Source organism: Periplaneta americana, chromosome 15, assembly GCF_040183065.1.
Source record: "Periplaneta americana isolate PAMFEO1 chromosome 15, P.americana_PAMFEO1_priV1, whole genome shotgun sequence".
In the NCBI taxonomy this organism is placed as follows: Eukaryota; Metazoa; Arthropoda; class Insecta; order Blattodea; family Blattidae; genus Periplaneta; species Periplaneta americana.
Window position 1 is genome coordinate 145,956,671 of NC_091131.1, and position 19,872 is coordinate 145,976,542.

The 19,872-nt window shown below is 33.3% G+C and overlaps 1 pseudogene; it reads left to right on the forward strand.

Annotated features, from left to right (window-relative positions):
• Nucleotides 1-19,872, forward strand: part of LOC138715746 (DNA-directed RNA polymerase I subunit RPA1-like) — a 148,165-nt pseudogene that overhangs the window by 17,004 nt on the left and 111,289 nt on the right.

Sequence of the window (19,872 nt, forward strand, 5' to 3'; positions counted from 1 at the left end):
AACATACCACAAAATCTTCCAGCTCCCCAACTTCTGATTGGTTCTATGTTTGTGCTGGAAAATGAGGCATGTATTTACACTGACTGACACATGACATAATAGAAATTATTTTAAGCTAATAACTTAACATAAAGCATAGAATGCATGTGGAATTTTTACAAGAATGTATTAAATTATGAACGGGTATCCCCTGTTGACCTTACGACATTTTAGGCCTGAATTCCCAGCAACAACACAGCACATCACTGATACAGCATTATAATACAGTAACAGAAACTGATTGATTAGCCACCATTTCCATTACTCTGTTTGGGTTAGTATTTTGAGTGATGATGCACCTTACACAACCTCTTTGTTATGTTATCATGTCTCATTGCAACAGTCTGTGATCGACCCCATTTACAAATCACATTCTTTCTTGACAGTCTTAATTAGTTTTCAAACTACTTGAAATATAATGTTTCGTGTTTAAAAAACCAGCAAGTTTACCAACAGGTGTGTTTTCAGACAGGGAACTGCAGTAAAACCTCGTTAATCCGGACTAATTGGTGGGGTGGGGTGGGGTAAGTTGACCAATTTAACGAAGGTCCAGATTAACTGAAATAACCTAAAGGAACAGTAGAAAGTGCATTAAAACTCCGTTTATAGCAAAAAACATGTTTATTATAGTGTATTTAAAGGGTATAGGGCTAAATACACTATACAATACAGCAAAATGTAAAGCAATACATACAATGTAGTACATTATTGTAGTTCCACAGTTCTAATGTATAAAAGTAAGTTTTAAAACAAGATTCTTCAATTTTTTCAAACTTATCTGTTTTTTGCCTATCTGGATTAAGCGAAGTTCGGATTAACGAGGTTTTATTACAATTAATGTCGCGTTTTAGATGCCATAAAGAGGCTCTATGTTCTGTAGCCACTAGGAAGGGCTACAGACACGTGCTTGAAGCTTATATTTCGATACAGTAAGCTCCTCATCGCAATACCATGCTACATTGGGTCAGAAAATGGCATTTAACACACTCAGTATGAGACAAGTGTTGTGTTTCTCATTGGAGGAACATAACGTCTGAAAATACACAAAGTGTAATCTGTGCACGACATGCATTATCACTTTGACTAGCAGAGTGCAGTTTAAGGAGTTGCACGGAGTTCTGTAGGGTTAAACCAGACTAATCAGACATACTCAGTAAAACAGGATTGTCTGATAAAACACACTTTCATTTTTTTGGACTTGTCAACAGGCAGGATTTTCGTTAGAAAAGGAAATCTTCGTGAAGTGCAGAAGGTTCTCCTTCATTTTGTAGAAGTTACAGTTTGGTGTGGTTGAACATCATCTACCATTATTAGGCCTTACTTCCTTCGAGAATGAACACAACAAAGCAGGGAGATGTGCTCCCGAAATTAATTACCAAAGAATGCAGAATAATATGTTCTGCATTATCCCATATTTCCTTCATTTTCATGAACGTGCTATGGGCTATTTTTCCAAGACAAATCATATCTCGATTTGGGAACATTGCATGCAAGGTCAATAAATGCACAATAAGTATCTTTACAAATCGGTTCTTTTTTCTTTTTCTTGTAGTGTAAATAAGTTATCAATGCACAAACGACCAAACCAGAAATCTGGTCTGTAGAACTTATATTGTTGATTTTAAACAAATTTTTATTGAAAATTATTGTATTTCATATGCATCATTTTTGGATAAGCCTACTCATGTGTACAGAATATGGACAAAGTTTGTCCTCAAATTCAGAAAAAATGATTGCACACAGACAGATAGATGACATATCCAGAATTAATTTTTCGGTATCTCAGATGCTGGAAAAGAGATCAAATAAAATCTCGAAATCGATTTTTTGCTCACTGTACTCCGTATAATTAGAAAGTAAACTGTGTCAAATAATGATGGTGAAGAACTGAAGATTTATATTTGCCTGGTACATTTAAAATGTTCTACTGTCCATTTGAGATAGTGATTTGATTCGGTTTTACAATGCAAAGTAAGCATGCAGAAAAACTTATGAACACTTGAATATAACTAGCATACAGATTAGAACATAATTGACTGTATGAACAGTGTAGTGATTATTGCTTCCTATAATAAATTCTACAGTTTTCAGGAACGAGAAACATTAATATTTTTACTGTATTTTGTAATTTTCTAGGATTATTTTTTTATGGGAAAATTTTGCCATTCCTCGTGCCCCTCCCTGAGTAAACCTCTTGAGTTGGTCAGGGTTGGAATATATTCAAGAATTAATTAATTTTTATGTAAATGGTGATTGTTTCATTTTAGAACACATTTGCGCAAGCTGTGGCAGAATGAGAAGAATTTCATGTGTGCTCTGTTGCCAGTATTGGAATACTGTGATACACAGTATCCAACTGATGCCTTGTTCCTCACAATTATTCCTGTTCCACCACCCAAAATGAGACCAGTAAGTAAAGAATTGTACTTGTGTCAGAAGAATTTTACTTAACCTCTTTCATAAAAACTGATAGCACCTTCTAACAGTAAGCTGCTCTTGGAAGTCATTTGCTGTTTGAATACTGTATTATATCGTTCTTAATTTTATGTAACCACCTATATCCACTGTACAGAGCATAATCTTTTCAGGAGGAAGGAAAAAGTAATTAAATATCAATAGGTCTACAGAAGAATATTATATAATTCGGTAGAAAACATTGGTGAATATGATGACTGCATCGAGGATCAGCGTAGGGCTATTGATATTTAATTACTTTTATGCTCGACCATGCGGAAATGTACTAATTATACACCTGGTAGCAGTCCTTTAATGCATGTCATTAAAGTACACCTACTCATTAAAGTACAGGTCTTCAGCCAATGATAACTCAGCTTACATGTGTTCAGCCAATGACAAGTCAGCTTTGTACCGTTATAAAACAGCAATTATCGATTATTCTCGGATATGCAATCGAAAGAGAATTAGCGAAAAGTCATGGAGGCTGGATATCCAATACTGTCGCACAAGGTTATGTTCTGTTACTATAATAATTAGCGTTAATTGTAAATAATATTCAAATAAATTCAATTTGTCATCTCGTTTTTCAATGTCGAATTCAATAATCAAGGTTATAATATTATAATATTATCAAGTTAAACGGGACTATGTCAAGGTCAATGACATTATTGTTCCTCGGAAAAAATCAATACTTTCGCGTCTGCGCACATCTCACAATTCACGACCTAGAACAAGGTCACTTCCGATCTTGTCAGATACAAATAAAATGTATACATCTGAATACCGGTAATTTCAAGTTAGAAATATGGTCGAGCATAAAAAGTCATATGAAACTCGCCTATAATGGTAATTAAGAAGCTCGTATGAAAATTATGAAACGAGCTTGCGCTCGTTTCATAAATATCCATACTCGATTCTTAATTACTATCATTATAGGCTCGTTGCATAATGTACTATTTCCTTCCTCCTGAAAAATTATGCTTTGCACTGTCACATGTTTTAATTTCTTAACAATTATTAGATTTATATCCTAGTATGGACGCACGCACAAAGAAAGTGGATTGTTTGCTGCCAATCAGTGTGAAAATTGCTTATGTTTTAGCAGTAGACATTGGATGTTCAGGCAAGTGCCTGTTTTATATGAACTAACGTTTTGAAAATCTAATATGTATGCATTATTTAAATATTAAGTACCCTAATGCCCCATTTCACGAAGCTTCAATAAATCAATCCAAATGAAATATTAACTAGTGAAAATTAAAATATAAACAATTCACTAAAATGCGAGCTGTTCACCAACCAGATTTTCTTAACATTTAATGAATAGTAAGTAATGCTTCATTACAAATAAATAAGTGGGTTCAGTGAATATTTCATAAGTACAAATATCACAACATTTTCATGATTTGAAAATTTGTAATTAATTTCTTTGATATGCCTGCGAGAATTCCACTACTGATCTGTCTACTTTTGGGCAACAGTTTCATACTAAAACCTTTAAAATCAAAATATTTTAATCGGTCAGCATTAAGGTTTGCTTCTTGAATAAGGAAGATATCTACATTAATATCTGAGAGTATATCGGCTAGTTCAGTCTTCTTAGCTGATGTTATGGCGTCAGCATTCCATTGTAAGATGTTTAGTTGATTCTGTACCATTAGAGTAGTCCCCGTCCAGAGATCCGATTGGGGGACTATTTTAGACTATAATCTAAATTTAATAGAAGAAATACTGAAATCAGAAGTAAACACTGAAATAATGAAACAATTGTCTTTAGAGACAATTAATATTAGGTACCCTCCACAAAACTGGCTTCATTTATACACTGACAGATCCTTGATCTCCAGAGAACAAGGTGCCGGTGCAGGTGTTACGTGCTGTCTCTTCTCACTTTATAGATCTCTTGGATATGGAACAACAAGTTTTGATGGAGAAATCATTGCAAACAGTGAAAGTCTCAGGAATCTTCTATGCCACATCAATAAATTTAAGAATGCAGGTATATTGTCAGACTCCAAAGCAGGTATTCTATCAATAGTCTCTAGACACACACCTTCATCTCAAACAGCAGAAATAACTAAAATGCTCTCTCAATTTATATCACTGAATAAAAGAATTGTATTCCAATGGATACCATCCCATTGTGGAATCCTGGGAAACGAGAATGCGGATGCTTTAGCAAAGAAGGGCAGCACTGCTACTTACAGACCTGTTACTAAATCTACGTATTACTCTGTGAAAAGATTTATTAAATCTACATACTTAGACTTCAACAAACAAAATTTGATAATACAATCTCAAGGGAAAAAATTGAACTCTCTGCATCATAATCCACAGTTAATTCCCGATTTACCACGAAAATCGTCTGTAGCTGCATTTAGATTGTCAGCAGGCCATGACTGTTTGGCCAAACACCAGCATAGAATTGGAATATATCAGTCCCCTAACTGCCCATTGTGCAACTCAAACCAAGAAATGGATTCGGAACACCTCAAAATCTGTGCTTCAGTGGCTGGCCATGATAATATCTTTGAAAAATATTGGAGTGCAAGAGATCAAATGACTTTATTGTCAAACGCCTGGCATTAGAAAACAACATTTTCATGAAACCACAACCTACTATGTTGTAAATTGTTACCTGGTATATCATTTGCATATGAGCCAACAATGAAGCAACACAGTTATAAAATATAGAATATGGAGGAAAAAGTATTATTATTATTATTATTATTATTATTATTATTATTATTATTATTATTATTATTATTGATCTAATTGGATTCATAACTTATTTTTTTTTCTGCTGCTATGTGTGTATTAATTTTATACTATATATTGGTTAGATCCAAGCTTGAATATGCATCTGTAATATGGAACTCCATTACTTCTACTGACTCGGATAAATTGGAGAATATCCAAAGAAAATTTATTTCTTTGTGTTCTTATAGATTTGTACCCAGTTCCAGTGATTATAAATATGAGATTAACTGCAAATATTGTAATTGCTATAGTTTGTCAGACATCAAGATCTTGATTATTTATTTTTTTGTAAAATCATTAAGGGTGGTATTGATGTGAATCCTTCTTCAGCAATATCAGTCTTCATATTCCTGCTAAAATTTTTTGCAATAGAAATTCTAAATCTCTCTCTCCGGTCAGCAGTTGTATAAAATATGCTAATTTGCATAGATTAAACTTGGATCCATTTCATGTGTAGTATATGCTTTTGGAGTTTTATGGCAGTTGTTATTAATTTATGTCTTTTATTTAGATATGTATTGTATTATGGGTATTCTCGTTATATTTCTTATCATTCGTATTATATTCATATATAAGATTCCATCTTTTATTTTCAGTTGTCATATTTTAAATTGTCATTATTTTAATAATAATTATTCCTATGTACTTTTATTGTAATTTCTATCATTATTAATGTTCTTGTAGTGATATTATCATGTGCTGAACTGTTATTGGCCCCTGGCTGTTGTACAGCACATTAAATATTAGTAAATAAATAATAATAATAATTATTTTTTTATTATTATTATTATTATTATGATTGTTGTTGTTTTATTATTGTTATTAATATTATTATTATCATTATCACTATTATCATTATTATAATTATTATCATTATTATTATTATTATCATCATTATCATTATCATATTATTATTATCATATTATTATTATTATCATATTATTATTATTATTATTATTATTATTATTATTATTATTATTGTTATTTTTATTATGATTGTTATTATTATTATTATTATTATTATTATTATTGTTGTTTTATTATTGTTGTTAATATTATTATTATCATTATCACTATTATCATTATTATAATTATTATCATTATTATTATTATTATCATCATTATCATTATCATATTATTATTATTATAATATTATTATTATTATTATCATATTATTATTATTATTATCATATTATTATTATTATTATTATTATTATTATTATTATTATTATTGTTGTTTCATTATTGTTATTAATATTATTATTATCATTATCACTATTATCATTATTATAATTATTATTATTATTATTATTATTATCATCATTATCATTATCATATTATTATTATCATATTATTATTATTATATTATTATTATTATTATTATTAATACTCCTGCTGCTGTTGTTATAGCTGTTGTAATTGTTGCATTCCTGATTCCAGTGGTCGCATCATTTGAGGGAGGAATGATACATACATTAACTCAATTTAGGTATAGATAATATTCTTGAAATCTATTGTCCAGAATGAAAAAAATTAGAGACTTATGGATTTACTGTAGTATGAAGTACAGTTGCAGAGCTGAAAGAAAGTAGAAACTTAATATCTACATAATATGCTGTATTTATTTTATATATTCATTGAATAATCAGCTCAAAGAATTTGAGTGACCATAAGGGTCCTGAATACAATAAACGTGCACAACATAATGTGATTTGAAACATTAAGAAAAAAGAAAGTTAATTGTTGAAGGGAAATATATAAGTGGATTAATTGAAATAGAAATGATGATGTAATATTTGAAGAGAATCCTTGATAATATTTATAAGGACAGACATTACATAATCAAAAGGAATGTGAAGTTCCTTAAGATAATTCCATGTGATTTTTGTAATTGAACCTCTACTGCCAAAGAGCAAACCAATGACGGACCATTGTTTAAGAGGGATGTTGTACTTTTGAGAAAGATACGGCAGACAAGGTTCATATATAGACTTCTTCTCAATATCAACTTCGGCGGCCTGATTTAGGTTCCTTTCGAAACAGATAGTAGGGTCAAGAACCTGTGTGCCTAAATTTAATTCTAATAAATGGAAGTTACTATACCAATTAAGTTTCGTTATGTTTGAATGTACATTGTGTATTAATTTACTAACATTTATTACGACGAAGTAAAGAGAAGCAACTAGACGCATTTGAAATGGGGATATGTAAAAGAATTGAACATGTGAAGTGGACAGACAGAATGAGAAATGAAGCTGTGTGGGAAAGAGTGGGTGGAGAAAGAATGATGCTGAAACTGATCAGGAAGAGGAAAAGGAATTGGTTGGGTCATTGGCTGAGAAAAAACTGCCTACTGAAGGATGCACTGGGAGGAATGGTGAATGGGAGAAGAGTTCTGGGCAGAAGAAGATATCAGATGATAGACGACATTAAAATATATGGATCATATGAATTTACAAAGAGGAATGCAGAAAATAGGAAAGATTGGAGAAAGCTGGGTTTGCAGTGAAAGACCTGCCCTTGGACAGAACACTAAATGAATGACGTAGTTATAATAACCACTTTCATGTGTTGAAATAAAAATTAAGTTCTATGTTACCTAATTGACTAGTTTCAGCGTTGTCTCAGTCATTCTGATGATATTCTAACCTATGATCAGTTTCTTCTAAAATTTTGAGTACCGGTACCATGATCTTCATGTCCACACCTGTGGAGTAACGGTTAGCGCATCTGACCGCAAAACCAGGTGGCCCGGGTTCGATTCCCAGTCGGGGCAAGTTACCTGGTTGAGGTTTTTTCTGGGGTTTTTCCCTCAACCCAATATGAGCAAACGCTGGGTAACTTTCTGTGATGGACCCTGGACTCATTTCACCAGCATTATCATCTTCATCTCATTCAGACGCTAAATAACCTAAGATGCTGATAAAGCATCGTAAAATAACCCAATAAAATAAATAAATAAACGATCTTCATGATGCTTTATCTTTCGTGAAATTTTGTGTCATTCAGATTTTCAAAATGATCCTTTCTTAAATGGTTAAAATTTCTCCATCTGGCTCTTGATTTTCGAGCAGTTACAGATGTAACAATTCTGCATCGAAACGTTCCACCATTTTTGATTGCAACTAATGAACCATTAAAAATTTAAAGACAGAAATTTCTATCACTGTCTGCCGAGTTAGCTCTGTGGTAGTGTATTTGCCTACAGACTAGCTGGCCCGGGTTCGATTCCTGGCGAAAATGTAAAATTTCTACCTCGGGACTAGGAGAGATGGCAGTGCACAACTTCTAATCACTGGATTTTGCACCAATATGCTTGGATTAAATCCCAAATCTCTCCGCAGTACATATGAAGAGAAGGCATATGTCATTGTTTGTTGATAGTGATTCGTCCGTCGGACGGGGATATTAAGCCTCACGGCCCCTTGGTGCTATTCGACAGAAGTTGGCTACGTGCCGGCACCAGGTTTCCCCTTCTCCCTTCCTCATCTTTATCATCATCATTCATTCCAGACACTACACTTACACATACTCTCACCCTAGTACACGACATAACTCTCCACAGATACACATCATGTACATTGTGGCCAGCCAAAGTGGTGTGCAACTAGGGTAAATGGATCACAGTCCTGCCATCTATCCGCAATATGCGGAACCCGAATCACGTAAAGTGAAGTGGGTAGGCATTGGATACATACATACATACATACATACATACATACATACATACATACATACATACATACATACATACATACATACATACATACAATTTCTATCACTAAACTGATGCGATAGCTTTACTGGTTCTTTAGGGCTAAAGATGCTTGGTGAGCTATAAAAATAATTTAATGAACCAATAAATAAATTAATGAATCATTAAAAACATAGTAAAGCTTGATGAAATCGGCTATAAGTGTTATATTCCCTATTTTTCCATTTTTGGTGTAAATTCTTCATGGTCATCAATTGCCTTTTTTACTTTGTGTACTTATTTGGAAAACACTTGTTGATAAATTGGGAACACTCAGTTATTGTGAAGTTGTGAGGAAATACAATTCTATGATGACTCAGCTATAACCAGGGTGCGAATTAACGGGGGAGGGGGGGGGATTTCCGCCCCTGTTGGAAAGTTATCTCCCTCTCATAAATTTATATTTACGTTCCTGCCAGAGATAACTTCTATCCCCCTCACAGAATATAATTGTTTTAATATGAGTATACTTTATAAAGTACAGTATAAAGTAAGCAAAAAAATAATATTGATGTATTTATCATTACCGACAAGCTCACAACAATAAATAACTTAGGAATTACACATCTTATCTTAAACCTGCTCATGGGTATAATTATTATTATTATTATTATTATGATCAAGATGCAACTCAGTGCGACCAAGCGTTGAGCCGTATCGAATGAGGATAATACTAATTTTATGTAGTATATTTTCTATCCCCCTCATTTGAAGTCTTAATTCGCACCCTGACTATAGTTGATGTCCATTTGGCTGCTTGCTTAATACCGGTAAGTTCCCCCATGTTGACAGCAAAGAATCCAGTAAATTATACCTTACAGGAAAAAACCAAGGACAGGAATTAGTGTAAGGTAATTTTGGCTCACAAATTTTCAATTTGATTTTAAAATTTCAAGGCAACCTACCACTTTTCAAGGGGTCACATAGCATTGAGTGTTTATGATTGGTGGAACTTATTTTTCACTATATTCACCAATGTGATAGAACAATCTGAAAAAGATGTAGTTTTTCAATTTTATTTGGTAACAATCATTGCATCATCAACAGTGTGGATTAGTACATTATGCAACGCGCCTATAATGGTAGTAATTAAGACGCCAGTATGTTTATGAAACGAGCGCAAGTGAGTTTCATAATTTTCATACGAGCATCTTAATTACCATTATAAGCAAGTTTCATACGACTTTTTATGCTCGACCATATTTCTAACTTGAAATTATTCATAAGTATTCATGTTATTCTTATCTGAGTGGGGAGCGGAACTGACCTTGTACAATATCTCGTAAATTGTGAGATGTGCGCAGACGCAAAAGTATTGATTTTTTCCGAGGAACAAACGTCATTGACCTTGATATAATCTAGAGAGTAAAATGAACATTAATCTTGATATAACCTTGAAATTGATTTAGACATTGAAAAACGAGATGACAAATTGAATTTATTTGAATATTATTTACAATTAATGCTAATTATTATAGTAACAGAACATAACCTTCTGCGACAGTATTGGATTTCCAGCCTCCGTGACGTTTCACTAGTTGTCTTTCGATTGCATATCCGAGAATAATCGATACTTGTGCTTTCATATTGCTACAATGGTGTTTTTTGATTGGTGGAACACCTGAACTTTAATGAATAGGTGTACTTTAATGAGGTCCATTAAAGGGCTGCTACCAGGTGTATAATTACTACATTTCAGCATGGTCGAGCATAAAGAATTTTACGACATTTTGAATAGTGCACTCAAAACTTCAACTAGGCCTAAATTAAGGACAGAAAAAGCATTCAGATTGGTATTTCTAATGAAATGTTATACACAATGTGATAAGCTCTTTTGATTAATTTTTTTTGCAGTAGTAATAATAATAATAATAATCTATCTAAATAGTTTAATTTTTTTATAGAATAACAATTTAACTTTAGATAATATCTTGCCCAGAGCTAAGCTAATAACGTGATACAAGTATTAATGTATGAAGGATAGTTTATTATTGCTGTAATTTTAATTGTATATAAACATAATGAAGACATATTTTAAGCAATGTTATTAGTCTATGAAACTTTCTAGAGTTAAAACGTTAAAACTGTTACAATTTTTTTAAAAGGTAATGTACCTTTATGACAGACAGGCCCCATTTCAACACCGGTGTGGTGTCATCTTCAGTGTCCTGACACTGTTTTATTCAAGTGTTAAAGTGAATGATAAAAACAATGAACGTTGTTAGTATTTAAAATAGCACATTTAGAAATATAGGGATATGTACTACCTAATGCATATGTTAACTTCATTAGAAAAGTGCCAGAACATTTTTAATGATCAAATCTGATTTAAATAAAAAATAATTTATTTGATTTTCCACAGCTTACCAGCTTGTATTTGCTGCTTCAACAATAAAAAGTTCTTACTTGTTACTTTCAGCATGTTCCTCCTGCAATAAAATTCAACCTATGGAAATAAAAATTAATTAGTTATTAATAGCTTTAAAATTCGCTGGCACTAATATTGTGTGCTGTAGAAGGTTGTAAAATTTTAATGCTTTTTTTTTTTTTTTTTTTTTAAGTGAAACCTGTTTTTTAGCATCTAAACATTCGATGTATAATTAACATACGGCTGGACAAAACACAGTGTTCAGAAAATCTCAGGTTATTATTTTATATTCGTTTTTTGAAAGAAATTATATTAGCTGCTGTAATATGTATTAAAAAGCCTTTTTCCAGCAATGGTAGAGAGACATTTAAACAAAATATTGCTGAAATCCAATTTTGTGTCCAGGTGAATTTTATTAATGATAAGATAATAGAACATCCACAAAGTAAGACGCTCAAAGCCATTCTTCAAGATTCCATAATTGTCCAACATGTGATGAAGGCAGTGCGAGATGGCAACACAGAAAACTTAACAGGAGAAGGACAGGTAAAAGCTCTTTTTTCTCCTTTTGTTTTGCTACTGTTTTTCTCTTTTTTTTCCCTGCCTCCTTCCTCCTTCACTCAATTCCTTTTTCTATTCCTGCTGTTTCCTTCTTATTTTACTACCCTGTCTGCTCCCAGCACCACCCCCACCGCCACGTTTGTTATGTGTCAAGTTTTTTTATACAATTTTTTTGGAGTCGTGTACCATTGAGTTTATCCAAATGGCATTGACTGATCACAAACAATTCCAACATAGAAGCCACTTGGTAGCTGATTATTCACTTCGCATTCTGTTAGGCAGAGTTCTTCTGAATCTGATTTTCTCTATACCACACTTTAAAATTCATTTTTCGTAATTGATTAACTAGTGGAACTTACTCGTGTTAATTATGGAAGTCTGTGCGGCTTACAGCTGTTTCAGTGTATGATCACACCATCTTACATGAGTAAGTTCCACTAGTTAATCAATTACTTATATGCAGGTGTTAAAAGTAGTATACGCAAGATTCAAAATGGATCATTTTTCGTATTTTTATATTGCACTTCTTCAGATATACAGTACATTTTATCGAATGTAATTGTATTTTTTTTTTTTTTTTTTTTTTTACTGATATTGTGTTTGATTTGACTCAATACTTGATCAGAGCGTAGTGGAAGATCTCTGTGGCACCACCTTGCAAGAGAAGCTGCATTTTGCTTGGGATGTCTTACAAATTGATGTGAACAATCTTATGGATAATGACATGGATAAGGCAGCAAATAGATTGAAAATTCCTCCTGGTTTAAAACAGGTAAAACATTACAACAAGTTTGCTTTTATTATGCTCACACCCACAATTCTGTGGTTCCAAGGCAAATATGTTAATTTTTGACGAAAATGATATTTTACGATATGTTGTGCATCCTGACGATAACTTTATTGTGACAGAAGATGGTATGCATATATCTATTATTTTTCTTTCTAACTCTTTGTTATGAAACACGATTGCAATGATTTCATGCAGTTGTTCAAACTTTAAATGCTCGCTCCTGAAGAACTGCAAGAAGTGATACATCACATTTTGCCTTACATCACATTTTGCTTTTGAGGCACAGAATTATTAATTAATTGACAAGAACTGTTATGACTCCATCAGTTCATTGCTATTGCTGGCATGTGTCATTACATATTGTAAGTTGTCATTTAGATTTTTCAGTTATTTTATCTTAATTGAAACCATATTAGTAATCCTTTCCTTGTAAGCCTCTTTTGCATGACACATTTCATTTTCTTTTGTTGTGGGGTGCTTTTATCATATGTTTTATTGCTTTATTTTAGATAGCACAGCTTATTGTTGATGTTAGTATTGTAAATTTAGTCATTTATTGTAGTTCTCCATTAACTAATAGAGTCTTTTAAGTATAAATATTTTCATTAACAAATAATTGACTTTGGTGATAGAGTGCTCACTGGATTTGCACATAATCCAAGGTACATTGATTGAATATCAGTTGAGGGCCATAGAGCTTTAGGCAGAAAAATTCTTTTAAGTGCGACTTGACTTCCATCAAAGGAAGAATAAATAAATTTGTTGTAAAAGTACGGAATGAAATGTATGTGAGCTCAGCAGCTGGGTTGCCTTCTTGCACCCCAATAGTGTGTTGTCAATTGTTGATAGCTGCTTCCTTCTGTCTTCTTCATGGCTGGATATTGGAAGGGATATTCTTTATCCATTGCATAGTACTGATTGGTTCTTTACATCGATGCAGTCAGATGAATAGATGGATAGCCTTTGTAAATGTTTTGCAGGATAGATATGACCTGTATGTAACCTGAAGAAAGTCACTGCTTGTGATCTTTGGAAGTCTGGGTGGAAATTTGGCGCCCTCCACACTGTTGACATTTAGATGTTGCCTGATTTCTTATTTTATATAATTCTTTTCAATTTGGAAGATACGTACGAAAGTTTAGCATTTGATAACTGACAGATTTCTGTTCCTTTTTAGCCTGTTCATTTCCATTGATCCCACAATGTGAAGGTGTCACCTTCCAGTGGGTTTTATTGCTCATATTAAGAGCCCCAGTGCTTCATCTTGCACTATTCTGTCAGTTGATAATCTGCTGAGATGCAGTTAACAAAATCCCACAGTTGTACAGTGAGATGGATTTAATAAATGTTTTGTAGGTTACTACTTAGGCATAGTACTTATTAAATAATAACAAACCTACACATTAGCAACGCGTATCTCTAACTTGTAGGAACATATTCATACTTCGAAGATATTACACGCTTTTAAAATACACTAATTGTTAGAAATGACTATTAATGTACTCCATCACTGACTGAAAAACTAAACTTTCTATTGACTTTAACTTTAAAACACTATTAAAAGTAGACTAACACAAATTAACACACTATTAATAATAAACAACACAAATGAACACATGAATCTTTGTGTTGATGAAGTGCTTCCAGTTCCTTTCTTGTACGTGTACCTACAATTAAACGTAGACGAATTCACCATAAAGAATGGTACTAGTCACCCAATTAAATTCAGTACTTAGACGTAGGTCTATAATTAAACAATAACATATCTACACATCAGCAACATGTATCTCTAACTTGTAGGAACACATTCACGCTTCGAAGATATTACGCATTTTTAAAATACACTAATTTTATTATGAGAAACTACTATTAATGTACTCCATCAATGCTAAAGACTAAACTTCCAATTAACTTTAACTTTAATGCACTATTAAAGTAGACAACACAAATCAACACTCTATTGAAAGTGAACAACACAAATGAACACGTGAATCTGCATATGTTGATGCTTGACAAAGTGCTTCTGCCCCCAAAACATGACGTTGCACAAACCTGCGTGTCTAGATATATAACTACAATGTCTTTGATCCAGATAAATAAAACATAAATTTCGTCGTCTTTGGTGGTTTTGTGGTTACCGTAGTAGTAGTTGGATCTAGGATTCGTTGGTTCTAACAGAGCCAAGGGCAATGGATTTTAAAAGGCAATAAAATCCTTAGCGCAGATTCCTCTTAGAGGGAACGGACTATGTCATAGATTTACATACAACACACAAGAAAATTCTTTCCCTAATACAGGGTTCAGGCAAAATTTATAGGCTATTTCTCTCTCAGTTGAACTTTAATGCTGAATAGCCTCTGGAATTGGAAGTATCGTTAAGTAGAATGGTACTACTCCTGTTGCTGCTGCTAATATCTCCATCGATGATGACAGTTTTCATGGATGAATTTGCTATGTGAATGATGACTTTATGAAAGTGTCAGAAGTGCTCATTTGTGTCTGTTAGTCGGGCTTAGACAGTTAGCATTTATGGGACATTCAAAAAACTGTTGACTATGAGGTGGCGAAATCAAGAGAGAAACTTCAGTTTTTGTGTGTGGGCAGGTGTGCGTGTGTTTTTTTCTAACACGTCAATTCAAAATAAAGTGTTATACAGATATGTTGTTTCTTTTTTTATACAGATTATTGAGAAAAAAGAAGGTATTATTCGTATGCATATGATGGGGAAGCGAGTAAATTATGCAGCTCGCTCTGTTATAACTACAGATCCATGTTTAAACATTGATGAAATTGGTCTCCCCGAGGAATTTGCCAAATGTCTGACATATCCTGTGCCTGTCACGGGATGGAATGTTGCAGAGTTACAGAACATGGTGCTCAATGGGCCCAATAAGCATCCAGGGTAAGATAAGTAACATGTCACAGCTAATTTTGTTTCTTTTGTATGGCCTTCAAGATTGTGTCTTTGTTAGAAGAGAACCAATTTTATTATTGTTTCATACATTTACTGTATGGCGGCCGGGTAGCTCAGTTGGTAGAGCAGCTGGCTACGAACTGAAAGGTCCGGGGTTCGATCCCAGGTGGTGACAGGATTTTTTCTCATTGCCAAACTTTCACTCAGCCTCCTATAAAATTGAGTACCGGGTCTTTCCCGGGGGTAAAAGGCGGTCAGAGAGTGATGCTGACCATACCACCTCATTCTAGTGCTGAGGTCATGGAAAGCATGGGGCTCTACCTCCATGCCCCCCAAGTGCCTTCATGGCATGTTACGGGGATACCTTTACCTTTATCATACATTTATAAAATGAGAGTCGATTGAAGTGAAGATACTGGATAAAGGTACTGTTTGCAAAGGTCTTGGCTACAAATGCATTGCATGTTATGCAGTTTTATCAACTTACCACAGTGGCTAGGTATCCATTGAAATAATATTTCTTTTTGGAGATTCTTGAGTTCACTTACTTTCGTTTCCTTTTTCTTAATAAAGTAATGAGTTTGTGGAAAATCTGTTGTGAAGCAAATTGAAATACATATAATTAACTCAGTGTGATTATGAAAGAGTGCCTTACATGATGCTCCTTTTCAGAGCTGTGATAGTCTAAAATGAAGATGGTTCTGTGATAAGATTGTCTGCTTTCAACTCTAACCAGCGAGAAAGTGTTGCAAAACGCCTCTTGACGCCGAGTGATTTAACTCACAACTCCCAGAGGTTGAAAGTGGTGTGTATAGTGTTCTGGAGCAAATTTACCTCTTCTGACACTTTAGAAATGTCGCTTGTGGTTGCACGAAATTCATTAAATCCAATTTATAAACACTAAATTGTACAGGAAAACTTTTTTATAATTTTCATACTCAAATGTTTTTTTTTTCTTCAAGTCCCAGCAAAATTCCTATACTTTTCACGTTAATTTATTTTGGTTACACATTTCTTTTATACAATTTTTACACTTAAAGTTCGTTCCAACAAGTAGTTTATGTATCAATTCATGTACGAACCTTGTATCATCTTACGCACGTGTGCTGGTTAGGTACCTACTATGGGATTGAAATAGAAGTGAATGATGTTGAAACACTTTTTCAGATCATCACATACTAAAACCAGAGATTCTGTAACTTTTGCCTGAGAATGGGCTGCTTGATTATTATCGTGTTGCAGCTAATTCAAATTGCAAAAAATAAAATTTCGATAATTTTATATAAAAAGATAACAAAAAGATTGTAAGGTAAAAAATGTAATTAACTATTTCATTACCCAAATAATTTTCATTCTCTTTCTTTTTGGTGAAAATTTAAATTAAATCTTTAATTTTTATTGGGCAAATCGCAATATAGCGATGGCCCATGGCCCCTTCCACTTTTCCCCTACTAGCTCATCAGACACACTACGTGATAGACGAGTGTTGTGTCGAATGCACATTTCATGTGGGTGGGGATAACTTACCCTACCGGCGTTCAGTATATTGCGATTTATCCTTTTTATTATTTGCAGTTCATTTTCCATCTTAACCTCTAAATTGTGATGTGAAAGACATAAGCAGTCGATCTTGTCTTTCTTCAGTATCCAGGAGACGTTAGTGAGCATATGCACATGTCCAAGACAGTACATGCCTCAGTGCACCAACTACTTCTGATCGCTCCAGATCCGTGTCAAAAGTTTGTTGGAACGTTCAACTGAAGTACATGTTTCCGGTTCAGAATTGGTTTGGAGTGTGTTGGAATGTCTTTTCTGTACTGCGCATGCTTACAGTAGTTACGGATGGTTACTGACTGTTGTTGGAACGAATCTTTATACAACTTAATCGCATTTTAAACCCCAGAAGATAATGAACATCATTTAAACATTCTAAATGAATTTTGTTCGAAATTAGGTTTGCCATAAAAATACAGTGTGTGTTCATTGTTAAGATGCAGAAATTCGAAACTGCCCATGCTTTCCTCCCCCAGTTTTGTGCACCTACGTTACTGCTTTGGAAACAGTGAAATATTTTGTGAACACCATGATGTAATTGAACAAATTATGGAACAATTATCAAAATTTGAGGATATGGTTTGTTCTTTAGGAGCTAGCAATCCAAAATGATTGACGTGTTTGTAAAATAATCACATGTTATTAAATGGAGATCACACTGGAAGAACGAGGTAAGTCAGTATTGTAAAATTGCCTGGATTGGAGTTGTGGCTCTGAGCAACTAAGATTTCCTATAAATAAATTTATATTATTCGAGATTCGTGTTATAAATTTGAGGATCGTATTATAGACTCAAAGATTTATTTATTTATTTATTCTGGTGTAGTAAAAAAATACACTATATACAAAGTAAAGCTACACAAGAAATAGAGAGAGAAAAAAAACACTATAAACAAAGTAAAGCCACACAAAAATATACACAGGTTGCAGTCACACAAACTTTAAATGAGTGATTAAGTATCATAATAAATTGTATCCTAACTAATTAACTAACATACACAAGAAACTTGCAATTTTAATCTAGGTTAAAAAAGAAAAGGAAAAAAAAAAAAACACAAATCAATACTTCTAGCAATACCTAAAAAACATTAACTAAGACAAAATTTTCCAATTTAATTTTGAATTGTGATAAAGTCCGGCAGTCCCTGACGTCATTAGGTAACGAATTCCAGAGGCGAGGTAGTTCTACAGTATAGGAAGATGTATATAAAGACTTTCTATGATGAGGGATAGAAAGAAGTGCTTGATGTCGGTTTCGAAGAGTTGTAAGACAATGAAAGCATGATAACAGATAATTCAGAGTAGAAGTATGCATGATTCTAAACAGAAGAGACAGGGAATGTATTGTTCTTCGTTCCTTCAGACGCACCCATGAAAGTAACTGGAGGGAAGGTGTTATATGGTCAAATTTACGAGTATTGCAGATGAATCGTATGCACACATTATGAACACGTTGTAGTCTCTCAGCTAAGAGTGAACTTACATTAGTTAGCAAGGAATCGCAATAATCAAAATGGGGCATTACAAGCCTCTGAATAAGATTCTTCTTTTAGACTAAGATGGCTTAATTGTGAAGTTCTAAATTTCTTTTATGGAAATTTTACTGAATTGGCTTAACTTGTTTTTCCCATAAAATCTTTAAATGTTATTTCATATGTTATTGAATGTCATTTTAATTATATGTTTTCCTCACATACATTTTTTTTTCTCCAGACCCCATAAAAATGTATAAATGAAGTTTTACTGTGTCAGGTTATGAAAAATTTCTTAATTGTATACATTTGGTCCTTTATTTAATAGATCTTAATAATACTTTTGCAACTGACTATGGACTGGAAAGTTCTAGGTCCAATTCCAAGTGGTGGCGAGATTTTTCTCGTTGCCTAAACTTGCAGATCAGTCCTGAGGTTCATTCACCCTTCTATCAAATTGAGTACAAGATTTTTTCCAAAAGTGAAGGCAGTTGGAGCATGATTCTGATCACACCACCTCATTCCAGTACCAAGGTCATGAAAGCATCTCGACACGCCCCAAGTAACTTCATGACTGACATACAAAGGGGATACCTTTACCTTTTTACCTAATAATAATTTTAATTGTTGTAATTACTGGTTTGAACCAAAGTATGTTTGGCTTACAATGAGACTCGTTTACTTTATAGATTTCTAATTACTGATTTTATGACTTATTTCACAAAAATAAAAGCAAACAATATGAATTTGTTTTTTCAGAATATTTCTTTTTCTCGTTCTGTGAAGTGTTTCATAATGTTTGAAGAAGTTCAGGGAATAAAATTAAGTAGGTATGTTCCAAATACAAGAATTGAAACAGGTTGGTAATATATAATATAGGCTATTTTTAACATTGATCTTACTCTTGTTTCCTGATAATAATGTGTTAAATTATCACATGAGGTGTTTGAATCAAAAATACTTATGTGTGCATGTTCCAAATACAAAAATTGAAACAGATTGGTAATATACAGAGCGTTTACCTACGGGTGGGGCCAGGAAAGCGGCCTGCCTGCAGTGTCGCTTGTTGGAATCGTCTATCCGTAAGCTTCCGCTTTCTATACTATAGTCTTTAGGGTTTTAATTTTAAAAGTTTAGCAGCAGTAAAGACTGATGTTTTTGAAACACTAACTTCCTATGAAACACATCTTAGAGATTTATTAG